Source organism: Macaca mulatta, chromosome 2 (assembly GCF_049350105.2).
Source record: "Macaca mulatta isolate MMU2019108-1 chromosome 2, T2T-MMU8v2.0, whole genome shotgun sequence".
In the NCBI taxonomy this organism is placed as follows: Eukaryota; Metazoa; Chordata; class Mammalia; order Primates; family Cercopithecidae; genus Macaca; species Macaca mulatta.
The window spans coordinates 34632498-34650331 of record NC_133407.1 but is presented as its reverse complement, the minus strand read 5'-3'; positions in this window follow the sequence as shown (position 1 = coordinate 34650331).

The window sequence follows — 17834 nt, the reverse complement described above, 5'->3', positions numbered from 1 at the left end:
TCCCAACATCCTTGTGAGATTGGTAGTATTAATAGCCTTACTTTGCAGATGAGGAAACTGAGACACAGAGAGATTAAGTAGCTTGCCAGGATTGCACAGCTATGAAAGTTCAGAGCCAGGATTTAAATATGGATATTCTGGCTCCTAAACCCAAACTCACTGTGTAATCCCCATTTCGGCTATCCTTCTTGCGCTATACTCATTCACTTGCCATATCAAGCAGCAGATTATTAGGAAATTTGAGAGAAATTAGCCTTAAAATACTCTTTGCTCCCAAATTCAGAAAGATCCATCTCATCTGATGATCTCAGATTGTTGTTTTGGGCACTTGGTGTCTTGTTATGTACAACATCGGCCCTGAAAGCAATAGAAAATTCTCAAGCCACAGCCAGTTCTCCACAACTTCTTGCCATCGAGGAGACCATTTAGGTTGGACATCACAAATACAGATGCTTCCAAGAGCTGTGCAAGCCATAAGAATAACTAAGAAAACCAGGTTTTAACAGAGGGACATAAAGAGTAACGTAAGAAGAATGGAGGGAAATTGGAACGTGTGTGTCCAGAAGAAGGCAGCTGCTACCCAGGTCCAGGGGCCATGCAAGAATGTGGACCCAATGCAGCCAGGCCATCCAGCTTTTCAAGAAAACTGAAAAACCTGGTATTTCATGTAAAACCTACTGATCTATAAATATTAAAAGCTCATTTAAAATTCAGTAACTGTTTTAAAAGATGACAAGAGCCAGCTGGGCACGGTGGTTCACGCCTGTAATCCCAGCACTTTGGGAGGCCGAGGCAGGCAGATCACCTGAGGTCAGGAGTTCAAGACCAGCCTGGCCAACATGGTGAAACCCCATCTCTACTAAAATACAAAAGTTAGCCAGGTGTGGTGGTGTATGCCTGTAATACCAGCTCCCCAAGGGGCTGAGGCAGGAGAATCGCTGAAATCTGAGGTGGAGGTTGCAGTGAACCGAGACCGCGCTACTGCACTCCAGCTTGGGTGACAGGGCAAGACTCGCTCTAAAACAAACAAACAAAAAAACTGCAAGAACCAATCTGTGCAAGTCCAATGAAAACTACCTCTGGGCTTATGTTGGCTCTGTGTGAAAATTTGGAACCACTGAGTTATATCTGTGTATGGCCTGCTCTCCACTGGGTCTCAATAGATAATATATACACTTTAAAATTCTTGAAGACCCTCAAGAGGCTTTATTTCTGTGGCTTATATTTATTAATATTTGCCATATTAGGAATTGAAACTGGAAATGGAATATATTTATTAATTTATTTAAATAGCAATAATAGACCCATTACATGATAACATAAATAAAATACTTTCATAACAAACTGTATTTTCAACACCAAAAAACAGTCAGTGAGAAGTGCAGCATTGTTTTATAATTTTTCAAATCTTTAGTGTCTTGTTTAATAAAAGATTGCCAGACTCTTATATCTGCTTCTATATTCAACGTGTTATGAAATGATGTTTTGGTTGAAGTACAATGTTGAAAACCTGACCTTACATGGACATGTCATTGGAAAGGGGAGAGCTATTTTTAGCTTTTTCAGATAATTGTCCTTCTTTTTACCACATCCAAACTCAACAAGTGGTAGTCTTTTAAATTTTAAAGGTTAGTTGCAACACAGAATATGAAATCATATCAATAAAATTGCCCTAGTATTTTCAATGGTTCTTTTACCCATGCACGATTTTGTAGCATCATGCACTTGTCATTCAGAAAATATTGATCCACTCAGCTATTTAGATGTTTCAAATGCTTGCACAGTTTATTTTATAATATCAAAAAACCCTGCATTTTCTATTGCTGTGCAATATTACTGCTGATTTCACCAGACAGTTTTTAAGTACGGAGAATTTGTCAAATTATGGTGACAGGTTCAGGCTTTCCAAAACTCTAATCTTTGTTAGGAAGCTCAAATGTTATAATTGCCAACAAACACTGTCAGCTGTTTTTCTTGAAGTGACAGGCTCACTTCAATCATTTTTAAGAAAATATCTCCCAAGTCTGAATAGCTCTGCCTTATCTGTCAGTCATTTTACAAGTAAAAATGATGTTCTGTGGGGAAAAAAACAGCTAGATCAGCTCCAAACACAATGGCATGTATGCTTTTCCTTTTGTAGCAACCATTTTAGGTTAAAATGCAGCAAAAGCACATTCTGGTGCTTTGCAATTTGTCTCCCAGCATTTGAAAAAGACATGAACTCACGGGTCAAGATTTCATAAAGATAACAATTTTCCTGCTGCATCAGGAACGGTGTTAAGTGAAACTGTATGTTTTTTCTGCAAGTGTGTGATGGTGAAAAATACAGGGACCACTAGTACGGTGTGGTGCCACTTTCTTGATGTGAGCTAAAGCCCCAACAGTTTTACCCGCCATCGCTTTTGCACCATTGATGCCAATGTCAATATAGTGAAAAATGTGAGCAACATTTTAACGTTTTTACGAAAATAATTTTTACCACAGATACCCCCTGAAAGGGTCTCAGGGACCTCCCTCTGAGAACTCCTTTTTATAGCCTACTTGACAAAGTTGTATTTGTTTGCTATTTCTGCATAACACATCTACAAACTTAGGGTGTAAAACAACACACATTGATTATCGCACTGTTTCTATAGGTCAGAAATCCAAGAACACTCAGGTGCATCCTCTGCTTAAAGTCTCATAAGGCTGAAATCAAGATGTCAGTAGGGCTGTGTTCCTTACTAGATGCTCTGGAAAGAATCTGCTTCCAAGCTCACTCAGGTTGTTGGTTGCAGTTGTAGAACTGAAGTCCCCATTTTCTTGCTGGCTATCAGCTGGGCAAGAAAGCAGAGGGGAGGGCAGTGTCAGGGATCAGGGGGTGGGGGCAGACACAATCTTTACTCTGAAGGGTTTCTCACATTCCCTCTCACGCTCTCCATATGGCCCCCTCCAGCACTGGTGTGTCTTTCTCGAACATTAAATCTAACTTCTTTTTCTGCCGTTATTTCACTGACTCCAGCCAAAGAAGTTTTCTGCTTTTAAGGGATTATGATTAGATTGGCCCATCCAGACAATCCAAGATCCTAAGGTCTGTAACCGTAATTACATCAAGTCATAAACCCATAAACAGAACATGTTTATGGGTTCCAGGGACTAGGGCTTGGACTTATTCGGGGGGCCATTCTGCCTACCACAAAATAAATGCAAAATATTACTAGATGATTCTTAGAGTAAATGTGGGTTGTTCAAGAATTGTGAAAAGGCTTCCCATGGTAATAGAAGAAAAACATAGACCAAGTCAAGGAGTGGTGTTAAAAATACCTGCTGATTCTAGACTTTGCCCAGGAGAGCTTATTCTAAATCTGCTTGAATACCTCCCTTTTTTTTAGTCTACCCAGCACTTAATAAGCACCAACCTTGCACTAGGCTTGGGGGTGAGAACTAGGGGAATGGGAGTTAAAGTGAGAGAAGCAGAGATAAAAATATTTGGTCCCTGCTCCTGGAGGAGCTCACAGCCTAGAGCTGCCCTCTGACTCTAGGACTTTGGGATCCCATTAGACATATTATATACGCCTTAACACTTAAGACATTTACTGCTTGAGGACTTTCTCATGAAGATGTTCTCAAACATTGAAAGTAGAGTAGTGGTGTAGGAAGAGAGGTAAGGACACAGGTGAGAAGAACAATCAAGCCAGTCAATCATTTTTATCACCATCCCCTGCCTTGCCCTCCACATGAAATAGACAATCAAATCCCTCCTTAAAAAATTCTACCTTTAATTCTGTCTCGACTCAGTGCCTTCCTCTTGAACATGGTATGTGAAAATACCTGGTGTTTTCAAGTCAAAGCAATATGAATTCAAATCCAATCTCTGCTATTTAAGAGTGGGATGGTATCTCTGAGCCTCAACTTTCCCATCTGTAGAATAAGGAGAATGATTCCTACTTTGACAAATTGCTACAATTTCAGATAATGTATGCAAGCACCTTAAAACAATATCTGGAGGTTGCATTCCCTGAAAAGCAAACTCTAAGATCAAGATTAGAATGCAGATAGACTATTAAGGGAGTATTACCAGGATCATGAACTGCGGAAGGAAAGAAAAGGAAGTGGCACTCTGATCCCATAAGAAGCTTTGAAGGGGGCAGCCATTTGACGTGATCCCAAGTTTGGGAAAAGGGGCCTGGCCTTTATACCCCATCACAGATAAGCCAGCAGATACCTCAAAAGAAGGGTTAGTTTTGGTCAAAGCATCTCTTCTCAACTAAGGAAATTTCAGAAAAGTTGAGCCTCTGGGTCTCAGCAACTGGAAGAATAAATTCTCAAGCCTGAATAGGGAGATCTGGGTTGCAAAGCACAACATCTATTACACCTCACATTTGCCACAGTACTCAGTATATTGTGATATTTGCTATTATTATTTGTCATCATTTTTACACTTCTTTGTATAGCCACTGCTCCTGACTTATTCTAACCCTATCCCCTCTTGTCTAGGAAGTAAAATATTTTCCTAACTGGTTTCTATAATCCGTGTTACCTTCATCCAATCTGCTCTCCATACTGCTGCCACAGTGGTAGTTATGAAATAAATCTGAGCATCTCATTGCCCTGCCTAAAATACTTCAGTGGCTCCCCACAAACTTCAGAATGAAATCCTAACTTTTGAATATGACCTTGAACATAATATGCATCTGATTTTCATCATGATCCTTGCACACTTTCTCTGCCCACTTCTAGCCACCCCACCCCACCCTACACTGCTAACAAACTCTTCACATTGGTTTGTTGAAACTTCCCCCATCCCACCCCTTCACCCAGTTAATGTCTACTTATGTTGGGAGACTCAGCTCACATGTCAACTCCTCTCAGAAGCCCTCCTAGCCCTGGCATGGTGGCTCATGCCTGTAATCCCAGCACCTTGGGAGGCCAAGGTGGGCAGATCACCTCAGGTCAGGAGTTCGAGACCAACCTGGCCAACATGTTGAAACCCCATTTCTACTAAAAATACAAAAATTAGCTGGGCATTGTAGTGTGCACCTGCGATCCTAGCTACTCAGGAGGCTGAGGTGGGAGAATCCCTTGAACCTGGGATGCAGAGGTTGCAGTGAGCCAAGATCGCGCCACTGTACTCCAGGCTGGGTGACAGAGTGAGACTCCGTCTCAGAAAAAAAAAAAAAAAAGACAAAAGAAAAAAAGCCCTCCTAGACCTCCCTCCCCTACCCTTGATTTGACCAAATATTTATCTTGTAGGTTCCCTTTTTACCTGTGCATACCTCTTTCAGAACCTTTCTCCCCACCTAGTACCTTAGTTTCTCCCAGAGAGCAGAGCCCTGTCTTACCTTTAAACTGAGACCCTATTTAGTGCCCAGTACATGATTAGAGCATGCAGAAATAAATCTGTAAGAGAAGTTGTCCTTCTGGTGGGAGGGGAACCACTTACAATAGACTCTCAGTGCAGTCTTTTAAGGAATATAGCTGGCCCAGCACTTTGGGAGGCCAAGGTGGGCAGATCATGAGGTCAAGAGATCGAGACCACACTGGCAACATGGTGAAATCCCGTCTCTACTAAAAATACAAAAATTAGCTGGACGTGGTGGTGGGCGCCTGTAGTCCCAGCTACTTGGGAGGCTGGGGCAGGAGAATCACTTGAACCTGGGAGGCAGAGATTGCAGTGAGCCGAGATCACGCCACTGCACTCCAGCCTGGCAACAGAGTGAGACTCAGTCTCAAAAAAAAAAAAAAAAAAAAAAAAAAGGAAAAGAAAAAAAAGCAATATAGCTGGCAAGCACAAATCAAATTCTGGTATTACACCAAAATTCTCAGTTTAGCACCAAGATTTTCAGGCAAACATTATTAAATACAACAAAATTGTAATACAAGAGAATATGACCAGTTTCCCAAGGTTTATGTAATGCAATTGTGTAATTCAGATGGCCCCCAAGTTACTCCAGTCCAACAAAACACCCCGACAGGAATGTTATCACCCTATTGGGATATTTTGCTGGAGCTAGATAGAGGTGGTGGCTCACAACATTTTGAGATTACTAAATATCACTAAATTTTCCACTTTAAAATGACTAATTTTATGTTATATAGGTTATGTTATGTGAATTTCACATCAACTAAAATAACACACAATAAAATGTTCTAATATCTCAGTTTATTAGATTAGCATGCCACCCAGTCACTCACCTGGATTGCCTCCCCACCCATCCTCACCTCTCACTTTGGATGTGGTTCCAGGTTCCTCTGCTAATTATCTCCTGCCCTTGTATCACATTAACAGATTTCTAGGTGGCTGCATTTTTCTTTAAATCATACCCCACACCCACCACCCGTGACACCACCATGGACACATTTTCCTTGCTTAATCCCCCAAAGGGCAACCAAGAACAGAAAGTAGTGTTTAACAAAGCTTTCCTGAAAACTTGGAGTGAACAAAGGAAATTATGATGCAAAAGAGATAAACATAAAACTGAATCCTATGTTTGCTGTAAGAAGTCATGGGCTATAAAATATATTGTTAATGTGATAACTCAGGAGAAAAAGAAAAATCTCATTAAACATTTACAAAGGTTTCATTTTAAAAATTTCATAGTTGCCAATAATAAGACAAATTTATCCCTGCAATTCCATTATCCTTTTTCCTTCAGTGCCAAAATGCATCTAAGCCTTCTTCATATTGTTAATTTAAAGGTTGTTCTGCCATTTGCAGCTATACAGAGCATCACAAAGAAATGTTGGTATTCTTAACTGTGTGTGGGATCCTGACCTTTTTGGGTCTTCAGTATGTATAATGTAATAATGAACCTTACTCAGAAACACTGAAGTTTTGTAGGCATTTCTTATTTTATTAAACTTACAGTGTTTTCTAATTTTGAAACCCCAGTGTAAGTTCATAAACGTGCACCAGGCTGCCATTCCATTCCTGTTTGTGACTCCTGAGGACATAGCAGGATTCTGAAACTCCAACCTTGTTGATGGAACAAAAAATGCTTTTTCCTAAAAACTAAACATGGCTTCAAGCTCTGAAATAATTTCTCTAGTGTTGCCCAGGAATTTACGAGGGAAAAAAAATAGATTCAAAAATATAATGGTATCTTATAGTACACAATGTTCTTTTAGGTATATAGAACATACATGCACATATATATATATTAGCCTTCATTTTTACAAAATTTGAAAGCATGCCTGAGTTTGGCAGGGCTTACTCAAGGCGGGCAGACACCACTTCCCCATTAATGTTCCCATCCTGATCGCCAGAGTACTTTCTAAGACAAGAATTTCTTTTACTGGTGATTAACAGTTTTGGTGTATTTCAAGAGAAAGATTTTTTTTCTTCATTCTTGCATATTGAATGATTTTTCCAAGTGACATAAAAATGCTAAAAAGGACTTGCCTGCATTCATTAACAACCCAGAGGTAATCCTTGGCAATGCTGGGATCCGCTGGGATTGCAATCCTTGCATCATGGAAAGCAATCAGAGCCCCAAATGTCAAACCCAGATGGAATGGAGTGTGGGATATTAAAAATATGTACACGCACAGGAACTGAATTAGACTGAGAAAATAATTTCATAATCTAAACTAATTCATTTAGAATTTAATATTAAGCAAAAGAATTGAAAGTGACTAAAAATATCATTAAATTATAGCCACAGCTGAGAAATTACCATCCTATTCTATGTTTTGTTTTTAGTATCTTTAGGATCAAAATGAGCTTACCTGAGCTTCCCCACCCGTGGGATTTAGTCTTTATTTTTTTTCCTGCAGATCTCAGCCCATCCTAGAAAGTATATTTGTCTATTCTAGCAAGAATGGATAACAAGCTGATCTGAACCTCCAAAAGAAGGCAGAATTATTATGACTATGACCAAGAGTTTTGGTGTCAGGCAGAAACAGGTTCCCCAGAGAATGTGTAAATTTAGTTAACATCTCTGACCTTCAGGTTTCTTATTTGTAAAATGAAGACAATATTTTCTACCTCTTAGAGTTCTTCTGAGTACTTAAGAACATAATATCTTCAAAGTGTTATATTAATGTATATGGCATATCGTAAAGTGGCTATAAGTCGTTATTTATAGCATAATGGGCAAGTTGTACAGCCTAGAAGGCAAAAGCTTGGCAATACATAAATAAATAAAGCTAGCTGAAAAAATGCAAAAACCTAGAGCATTTCATGGCCCTCAATCTAGTGACTAGCTCATTGATAAATATTTGACCTGAGCCAGGCCAAATAATTCAAACCCAGGACTTTGGGGCTTGGATTATTTTGCTGGAGCTCTTAGGAGAATAGAACTCCTTGGGGGTTACTACACTGTGAGAGGAGGAATCTGCGTGTGCAGGAGGCCATCCCGCCACCTCATGGAAATGAGGCCAAAACAGAAGAGAGCAGAACGTAAGAGATAAAATTGAGAAAAGAATAAGATAGCATCCTGATGGCCTCAGTCAGGCTCTGGATCCAGCATTGCCTAAAGTGAGATCTACCATTGAAATTTGCAGCCACAAACGCCTATGAATTTTCTTTTCGTTTAATTCAGTTGAAGTTGGACTTTTGTTGCTTGCAATTAAAGATTTCCGGCCGGGCATGGTGGCTCAGGCCTGTAATCCCAGCACCTTGGGAGGCCGAGACGGACGGATCACGAGGTCAGGAGCTCGAGACAATTCTGGCTAACATGGTGAAACCCCGTCTCTACTAAAAATACAAAACATTAGCCGGGCGTGGTGGCAGGCGCCTGTAGTCCCAGCTACACGGGAGGCTGAGGCAGGAGAATGGCATGAACCCGGGAGGCGGAGCTTGCAGTGAGCCGAGATCGCTCCACTGCACTCCAGCCTGGGTGACAGAGTGAGACTCCGTCTCAAAAATAAATAAATAAATAAATAAATAAAGATTTCTGACTAATATAACTTGGCTTTTGGCAGAGAGAAATATGGTGGGGCAGAGGTAGACAGAGGCAATGCTGCACGGCCATTCCTCCTCTACACCACCAGCCACAAAGGGAACTCATTCCCGTGACTTCCTTTCTGGTCCTTGAACCCTTATGGCAAAACGAAGTATCTAAATTAATATGATGGTATTGCTAATCTAATGTTTTATTATAAGTATTCTGCCCTAGAACCTTGGAGAACATGTTCATCTTTGATTTCCCCATGAGACTAAGCACATAGCTAGCAGATAGCATGTAGACAGCAGATGCACATAGGATTTGGAACACAGAAGGTGTTTGGATATTTGTTGAAGAAGACAAAAACATTGCCCAATCGCCAACCTGTACTTCACTTTCTTACATGAGATGGAAAAGAGACAGAGGCTTTTCAATTTGCTCTAGCCTAGATCAAATCATTTGAGTTGCCACTGCAGAGAAAAGGCAAAAGGACAGACCATTATAGTGTCCTCCTCTCCTCCATCTCTGGGAAATCCACTGTGTGCCTTCCCAGTATTTTCTATTGACCGCTCCTTACTACTTCCCTGGTGTGCATTATATGATGGCTCCTTCCATTTTTTACTTCAGGATTTGGAATAAGATTATTCACACTTATATGCATAATACAATGGGTAGAGTAAAATAAAATCTCATATTCCTGGAAGCAGGAAGGACACAGTGATTATGGTGTTTTCTAAATTTGCTGGAAGTTTGATGGGGGAAACTGAGGGTTTGAGGGAGAATGGCTTCTTGTCCCCCATGCTGGCTTCATTTTCCTCCTCAGAAGACCACTGTGCTTTAAAGTCCAAGAAAGTATCCATTGTGACCAGCACCTTTTTTCTGCTTGAGACCTCCCATGTGCCCATTGTTGGGACATTCCCCTGTGCTCATGGGAGAAAGTGTCCAGGTTAGATGACGAAGTCTATGTCCCTAAGAATCAATGTTGATATATCTTATTTTCTTCTCTGATCAAGTCACAGGCTTCTTTTTGCAAAGGACTTGTCTACTCATAATGACATTTTACATGTGAACATTTCCAATCTAATTGATGTTTCATTTTTAAAATAATTTCCCCCTACCTTTCTGGCCATAACTTAAGCAAGGAGACATTTTATAAACAGTTCTGCTTTCAGTCTCCCAAAACAGCAAGCTCAAAGGCCGAGGACCACATGTAGTGGAAATAATAAGAATGTGAATTAGGAGACCTTGGGTCTAAACCAGGTTGTACTAGGTAAATGGCTTCACGAGGGATGTTTCTAGATATGTTGTCTTGGGCAATTTACCTAACCTCTCTAGCCACAGTACTTTCTTCATAGATTGTTGTGGGAATGAAATGAAATAATATTTGTAAAACATTTAGCATAACACCAGACACTACGTAAATAAATTCAAAAATAAATTTATTATTGGTATTTTTATTACTACTATTACTACTGTTATGGTATAACAGCAGTTCCTTTGCCAAAGAACACACATTCTCTTAAACAGATTATCATTCCCATCATGATGAACTCACTTGAAGGAACTTGTTTTCTTTTAAAGTAAAGTCTGCAGACTCATGCCTGGCATTCTCTGCAATGCTCCTGGACTAGGGATTCTGAACTTCAAGGAGCAAGAAAGAGATGGAAGGAAGAGAGGCAAGTGCATCTTGTCCAGAAAGGAGTCATGGCTTCCTGGTGCAGCTAATGACGATGATGCTGCTGACGACGTTTTTAAACGGTGAAAACATTACTTTTGCTTATGTTGTATTTCCATAGTAGTAAAAGGAAGCTGGCAAATGTGAAGATAAAGGACACTAGAGGCCAACAGAATGACAACAGGGTCTCCTAACATCTTCTTAGGAGTCTTGCATGATTACATTAAGATGAATTATTCATGCTGAAAACACCAATGAGAAAGTTAGAAAAGGATGAATTGAGATTTTTTTTTTTACTTTTTTTATTATTTTATACTTTAAGTTCTAGGGTACATGTGCACAACGTGCAGGTTTGTTACATATGTACACATGTGCCATGTTGGTGTGCTGCACCCATCAACTCGTCATTTACAATAGGTATATCTCCTAATGCTATCCCTCCCCCTTCCCCCCTCCCCACAATAGGACCCGGTATGTGATGTTCCCCTTCCTGTGTCCAAGTGATCTCATTGTTCAATTCCCACCTATGAGTGAGAACATGCAATATTTGGTTTTCTGTTCTTGTGACAGTTTGCTGAGAATGATGGTTTCCAGCTGCATCCATGTCCCTACAAAGGACACAAACTCATCCTTTTTTATGGCTGCATAGTATTCCATGGTGTATATGTGCCACATTTTCTTAATCCAGTCTGTCACTGATGGACATTTGGGTTGATTCCAAGTCTTTGCTATTGTGAATAATGCCGCAATAAACATATGTGTGCATGTGTCTTTATAGCAGCATGACTTATAATCCTTTGGGTATATCCCCAGTAATGGGATGGCTGGGTCAAATGGTATTTCTGGTTCTAGATCCTTGAGGAATCGCCACACTATTTTCCACAATGGTTGAACTAGTTTACAGTCCCATCAACAGTGTAAAAGTGTTCCTATTTCTCCACATCCTCTCCAGCACCTGTTGTTTCCTGATTTTTTTAATGATTGCCATTCTAACTGGTGTGAGATGGTATCTCATTGTGGTTTTGATTTGCGTTTCCCTGATGGTGAGTGATGATGAGCATTTTTTATTGTGTCTTTTGTCTGTAGGAATGTCTTCTTTTGAGAGATTTTTTATAATGATTATAATACCTAAAATAAAGTGAATATAAATATTACTATTAATAATTGTAGTCAGCATTATTTTAATTCTTACTATGTGCCAGGTACTGTGTTGAACACTTTATATACATTATTTCCTTTAATCTGTACTGTTACCTTGTGAAGGAAGTATTTTTTTTTATCGTACTTTAAAGATGACGAAGCGCAGAGAAACTAAGCGATTCACCTAGATGCATAGAAATAGTGACAAAATAGGATTTGAACCCAGACCTGTCTGGGTTTAAAAAAAAAAAAAAAGCTCTTGGCTACTATATGAGTATATCAATATTAAGCCCTCTGCTTCTGCTAATGTTGCTGGTGGAGGAGGCAGAAGCATGCCGATGGGCAACACAGAAACTTTTCCTTTTGCTAGATGTTTGGTAACCAAAGTTCAGGCCTTTTCACCCAAGCCAGAGTTCTGTGGTTGCCTCTACTCCTGCTGGTATAATTCTGGCTACTCTCTCTGTATTTCATACCAGATTTCCACATATTTTTGAGTTTTTTCTTATTGAAGTATAATTCACATACCATGAAAGTCCTCCTTTCAACATGAACAGTTCAGTTGTTAGTACATGGACAGAGTACACACATCTGCAACCATCACTTCTAAGATTTCCAAGTGTTTCTGGAGCTCTTATTATAAATATGGGGTTCCTGGAAGGGCCAAGCAACCATATCCTACAACTCTGCCCTTAAAGAGTTTGCAATTTAATTGAGAAGCCATGATTTAGAAGCTTGAGGCTTCTCACTACTTATAATAAAAGAGAACGATACCATGCAAGAACATAAATATATACATTATACACACACATACAATATACACCCCACACAATAATTGCTAAGAAAAGGGGGAGCTAACAGCCAGGGCTATTGATTATGAGAAAGTCCTCATGGAAGGGGCAGGCCTAAGGCAGGCCTTGCAGATGAGGGAGTATTGGAGAGGTGGTGTGAGCAAGGAGGGACATCAGATGCAAGGAATTGTCAGGCTAAATGGTTAAAGTATTAAACTCTTGCCAAGCATAACTGTTTGCCCTACTGAGAGACTGGCTGAGATTTCAATAGGAAATAAAAAAGAGATTAGATGAAGCACAGTGATTTCAGCCAGAGAGCGCCTGGTCTATTTCAAGGTAATTTATATAATCGTGACCAGAAGCTCGTCTCAGAAGCTCAGGTGTGATGCTCATTGGCTTCAGCGGGATGTGTGCTTTGTGAAGCAAGGATACATTTGGACCTGGGTTGGAAATTCCCACTTTAAAAAGCCATTTTGTTCCATTTTGAACTAAAGGGACAGTGAAAGCCATGCCCCATGATGCTTCATGGTTACTAAAGCTGCAAAGGCATTTATTTCTGCCTGGGCATAAAGAATTATTTCAAGCATCATCTCCTGGGTTCCTTGGTTACTAAAGGAATCCTGTCTCATCTCAGCTCGGCGGCACAGATGGGTAAGTTGCCATGACGATCCTGAAAGACCTGGTTGGAGTCTAATACCACAAATGGTGGGATCACTGTCACCGCATGACCCCTGAAAGCTAGCAGTGTCCTTTCTGCCCCTTGCAGCTTGTCCATTCCTCCTACTGGACCCACTTCAGCTGCCCAGGCCTTGCCACTGGGGGTCACAGACACAGTGGAAAGGGAGCTTAATGTCAGCAGCTCACCCCATTTGATGGCAAATCTCCCAGACTGTGCTATTGACACTTGATCATAGTAAAGTCCCCATGTCCTTTTGGGCATCCACAATTCTTCAAGCCTGGCCTTTGAAGGGAGGAGACACTAGGATTTTATGCAAAAGCTATACTAGGTAGCACACGAAAATATGGAATAAAGCTTATTTTTTCTCCTGTAAGCAGCCAGACATAATCTGAAGCTTTTTCACAAGGTAAAAACACCCCACACAATAATTGCTAAGAAAGCAGGGAGCTAACAGCCAGGGCTATTGATTATGAGAAAGTCCTCATGGAAAGTGCAGACCTAAGGCAGGCTTTGCAGATGAGGGAGTATTGGAGAGGTGGTGTGAGCAAGGAGGAACATCAGATGCAAGGAACTGTCAGGCTAAATGGTTCAAGTGTTAAACTCTTGATAGTCAGAAGTGGTCAATCCCTGCAACTGCCTAGATGCAACTTCATTATTTCACATGGACATATGCATGGTGCTTGTAGTTGTACAGATGGCTGCAACAATACCTTCTATCCACGTGTTCTTCTTACAATGTGGCTTTGCCATGTTCACATTCAGGGGTGGGTCTGTGTTTCTTCCCCTTAAATATGGGCCAGCTTGTGGCTGAAGTCAAGTGATACTCTGTGACTTTCAGGGCTAGGTCACACAAAAGGTAATCTAGTTCTCTTGGCGTGCTTGCCCTGGGAACCCAACTACCAAATTTTGAGGAAGCTCAAACATATAGTTGTTCCAGTTTACAGCCCAGTTGAGATTCCACTTCATAGCCAGCATCTACTAGCAGGCATGGAGTAAATGAGGCTGCAGGTGGTTTCAGCCCCCAGCTGACATCACTCCCAGTCTATAAGTCATCGCAGCTGAAGCCTCAGGTGTCATGAGGCAGAGACAGCTATCCTTGCCATGTCCTTTCTGAATTCCTAGTTAAGAGAAGCCATACAAATAGTAAAGTGACTGTTTCTCGATATCAAAAAGTTTGGGGCAGTTTATTACCTAGCAATAGTTGCTAGAATTGTGTTCCTTTTATTTCTAACGCTTTCTGTATTCCTGGGCAATCTTACTCTTCCCATAAGAAATAATTGAGATGTTAACTCCTTTATGCGCTTCCAGTCCAGGTACTTTGTACATACATCTCTGCTTTGGCACTTACCTCCTCCTGTTTACCTCCTTTGTCTTTTCTGCTACACTGTGAGTTCCTCGAAGGCTGAGTTTTTTTGTCTTGATGCTCTAGAGTAAAAGAAAAATGGGAGCGTGATTAGAGGTTTTAGAGCCAGACAAACCTAGTTTTGAATTTCCACTGTGCTAACTATTAGCTAAGTGTGCAAGTTGCTTACCTTTTTTTTTTTTGAGATGGAATTTCACTCTTGTTGCCTAGGCTGGAGTGCAATGGCACGATCTTGGCTCACTGCAACCTCCACCTCCCAGGTTCAAGCAATTCTCCTGCCTCAGTCTCCCAAGTAGCTGGAATTACAGGCATGCACCACCACACCCGGCTAATTTTGTATTTTTAGTAGAGACAGGTTTCCCTATATTGGTCAGGCTGGTCTCAAACTCCCGACCTCAGGTGATCCACCCACCTTGGCCTCCCAAAGTGCTAGGATTACAGGCTTGAGCCACCGCACTCGGCCAAGTTGCTTACTCTTTAACTGACATGCACTCACATATGTAAAATAGTGAACATATCTATCATTATTGTCAGGAAAAACTTTGATGGTGTCTATTCCGAGCCAATTACCTGACATAAAAAATGCCCAATAAATAACAGGTATTATCATTGTTATTTTATCTTCTACATTGAATGAAGTGTGATTCAAATTCATTTGATTATTTAAACAATATTTGTCAAGCACCTACTACTAAAAACTGTATATTTCACAGTTGATATTCAATCAAGTATTTTTAATAAATGGATGTACAAAATAATGCAAGTGATCATTAATTTGGATTTTTAAAGGATACAAGCCTTCTTACCAAAAATTACTTTTTAAATTTCAACAGCTTTTGGGGTACTAATGGTTTATAGTTACATAGATGAACTGTATAGTGGTGAAGTCTGATATTTTAGTGCATCCTTCCCCTGAGTAGAGTCCATTGTAACCAATGTGTAGTTTTCTTAATCGTTCACTGCCAACTCATCCTCTCCCTTCTGAGCCCCCAAAGTCCATTATACCTTCTGTTTGCCTTTATGTACCCATAGCTTAGTTCCCACTTATAAGTAAGAACATACAGTATTTGGTTTTCCACCCCTGGGTTACTTCACTTAGAATTATGACCTACAGCTACATCCAAGTTTCTGCAAAAGACATTATTAAATTCTTTTTAAAATGTCTGAGTAGTATTCCATGGTGCATATACACCAAATTTTTTTATCCATTCATTGGTCAATAATTGTGCTTGTGAATTGTGCCACAATAAACATATGCATGCAGGTGTCTCCTTGATATAACGGCTTCTCTTGGGTAGATACCCAGTAGTGGGATTGCTGGATTGAATGGTAAATCTGTTTTTAGTTCTTTAAGAATTCTCCATACCGTTTTCCATAGAAGTTCTACTAGTTTACATTCCCACCAGTAGTGTATAAATATTCACTTTTTACCATATCCATGCCAATATGTACTGTTTTTTGACTTTTTAATAATGGTCACTCTGGCTGGGGTATGGAGATATCTAATTGTGGTTTTCATTTGCATTTATCTGATGATTAGTGATGTTAAACATATTCTCATATTTTTTGGCCATTTGTATATCTTGTTTTGATAAATGTCTCTTCATGTCATTTGCCCACTTTTTGATGGGATTATCTGTTGTAGATTTTTCTTGATGATTTATTTTCTTGTAGATTCTGCATATTAGTCCTTTATTGGACACATAGTTTGCAGATATTTTCTTCCATCTGTCTGTGTCAGGCCTCTGAGCCCAAGCTAAGCCATCATATCCCCTGTGACATTTGGTGGATTGGGGGACCTCCCTTGGGAAATCAATCCCCTGTCCTCCTGCTCTTTGCTCCGTGAGAAAGATCCACCTACAACCTCAGGTCCTCAGACCAACCAGCCCAAGGAACATCTCACCAATTTTAAATCGGGTAAGCGGCCTCTTTTTACTCTCTTATCCAACCTCTCTCACTATCCCTCAACCTCTTTCTCCTTTCAATCTTGGTGCCATCCTTCAGTCTCTCCCTTCTCTTAATTTCAATTCCATTCCTTTTCTGGTAGAGACAGAGGAGATGCGTTTTATCCGTGAACCCAAAACTCTAGTGCCGGTCATCGACTTGGGGAGACAGTCTTCCCTTGGTGTTTAATCACTGCGGGGATGCCTGCTTGATTATTCACCCACGTTTCAGAGGTGTCTGATCACCACAGGGATGCCTGTCTTGATCCTTCACCCTTAGTGGCAAGCACCACTTTCCGGGGGGGCAGGCACCCCCCACCTCTTCTCTCCATGTCGCTACCCTCTCTTTTCTCTGGGCTTGCCTCCTTCACTATGGGCAACCCTCCACCCTCCATTCCTCCCTCTTCTCCCTTAGCCTATGTTCTCAAAAACTTAAAACCTCTTCAACTCACAACTGACCTAAAACCTAAACACCTTATTTTCTTCTGCAACACCACTTGGCCCCAATACAAACTTGATAATGGCTCTAAATGGCCAGAAAATGACACTTTCAACTTCTCCATCCTACAAGACCTAGATAATTTTTGTTGAAAAATGGGCAAATGGTCTGAGGTGCCTTACATCCAGGCATTTTTCACACTTCGTTCCCTCCCTATTCTCTGGTCCTAATGTGACTCATCCCAAATCCTCCTTCTTTCCCTCCCATCTGTCCCTTCAGTCCCAACCCCAAGCATCACTAAGTCTTTTCAATCTTCCTTTTCTATTTACCCATCTGACCTCTTCCCTCCTCTCCAGACTGCTCCTCCTCAGGTCACTCCCCTCAAGGCTGAATCAGGCTCTAATTCTTCCTCAGCCTCCACTTCCACACCCTATAATCCTTCTATCACCTCCCCTCCTCACACCTGTTCTGGCTTACAGTTTCATTCCATGACTAGCCCTTACCCACCTGCCCAAAAATTTCCTCTTAAAAAGGTGGCTGGAGCTAAAGGCATAGTCAAGGTTAATGCTCCTTTTTCTATATCCAACCTCTCCCAAATCAGTTAGTGTTTAGGCTCTTTTTGGTCAAATATAAAAACCCAGCCCAGTTCATGACTCATTTGGCAGCAATCCTGAGATGGTTTACAGCCTAGACCCTAAAAGGTCAGAAGGCCTTCTTATTCTCAATATGCATTTTATTACCCAATCCACTCCCGACATTAAATAAAGCTCCAAAAATTAGATTTTGGCCCCCAAACCCCATAACAGGACTTAATTAACCTCACCTTCAAGGTGTACAATAACAGAGAAGAGTTGCAATTACTTGTCTCTGCTGTGAGAGAAACCCCAGTCACATCTCCAGCACACAAGAACTTCAAAACGCCTAAGCCACAGCAGTTAGG